Here is a 1477-nt window from a genome sequence, read left to right as displayed (position 1 = left end):
TAGCATGTGAGGTCAAAATTTGATGCAGCTCTTCTCTTGCAACGTCATCTGGCACTTCAGCTTTCTTAACCTTTTCATTAATTAATTCTTCGTTATTAATTATATCATCCATCGCATCTCTGTATCTATTGTCATTATCACGAATAAACGCACTGTCGTCATAATGCTCAACGAAAACATCAGAAGTAAGAAACCTTAAACATTTTGTATCTGATTCAGATCTTATTAAACACTCGAAAAATTTCAAACATTTCGGCATTCCAGCAACAGTCAAATTCACACTTCCTTCTTTAAAGTTCAAAATTGCCTTATGTGCGTTAAAAAAACTCCATACCTAATATAATTTGTGTACTGAGTGATGGAACAATAATAAAATTAGCAGAAAATTCGTATCCTTGACAAATGAAATTTAAGTTGGTCTGTTGTTTAACTTCCACACTTTTTCCAGAAATCGCTCCTCGAATTGTAGTTTTAGAAACAGGTAACACAGGACAAGCAATAGTTCTTACACATATACGAAAAACTGATTCACTAATGACATTCAATGGGCTCCCAGAATCTAATACTGCAGTGAACTTATTCTTACCCACACATACTTCAATAACAGGATGTAAAAATGCGTCTACATTATTTTCCTTTTCGTCTAACAAAATGTCTCTCATGTCTTCCAGGCGTACGTAGTGTAAAGTCGTAGTGTCATTACTTTCTGAACCGTCTATATTGCTGCCAGAAGCCGAAGCTGCAAGTCATTGTCGATTGTTTGCGTCACGTCTTTGATTATTCGCGTCATTTCGCGGATCAATTTCTACTATTTGCACTTGTCTCTCTGAAGTTCTGTCACGTGGAGGATGCCAATTATGTCCCTCCTGTCTGTTAGATGCAAATTCTAGGTTGTGCCTGTTATTAAAATTTCTGTTTTCCTGTCTGTCTGCATAACTACTTCTTGTGTAATTTCGACTGTCACTTCTGAAATTATTGTTGTATCTACTACCCTGGTTATTTCTGTAGTAAGAATTTCTATTATTGTATGAATAATTTCTGTCTTGATGATACCGATTACTGTTTCCATATGATTGATCATTCCGGTAGGAATTACCGTTATTATAATTGTCTGTGTAATTTCTGTTAGAACGTCTGTTATTGTCATAAGGCTGGTATCTATTGTCCTGTCTGTTTCGTCTGTCATTCTCAAAATTACCGCTATAACGTCCGTTCCGATCACTATCCCTTTTCTCCGAAAATCTATAGTAATTACTGTTACTGAAAAAATTACAGGAAGTCCCGTCGTCATTGTCATACTCGAGTTCTTGTAGCAAAGTCTTAAAAGTCTCAATGTCGTCTTTACATCTTCCGGCTAAAGCAATTTGTCTTATGGATTGTGGCAGCTTAGTTAAACAAATGCGAATTAATTCAGTCGGGCTGTAAGGGTTGGACAGGAACTGATTCTTTCGAATCATGTCTTCAAAATATTCTGTTG

This window comes from Schistocerca americana, chromosome 1 (genome assembly GCF_021461395.2).
Source record: "Schistocerca americana isolate TAMUIC-IGC-003095 chromosome 1, iqSchAmer2.1, whole genome shotgun sequence".
Lineage (NCBI taxonomy): Eukaryota > Metazoa > Arthropoda > Insecta > Orthoptera > Acrididae > Schistocerca > Schistocerca americana.
Note: the sequence above shows the minus strand (reverse complement) of the source record.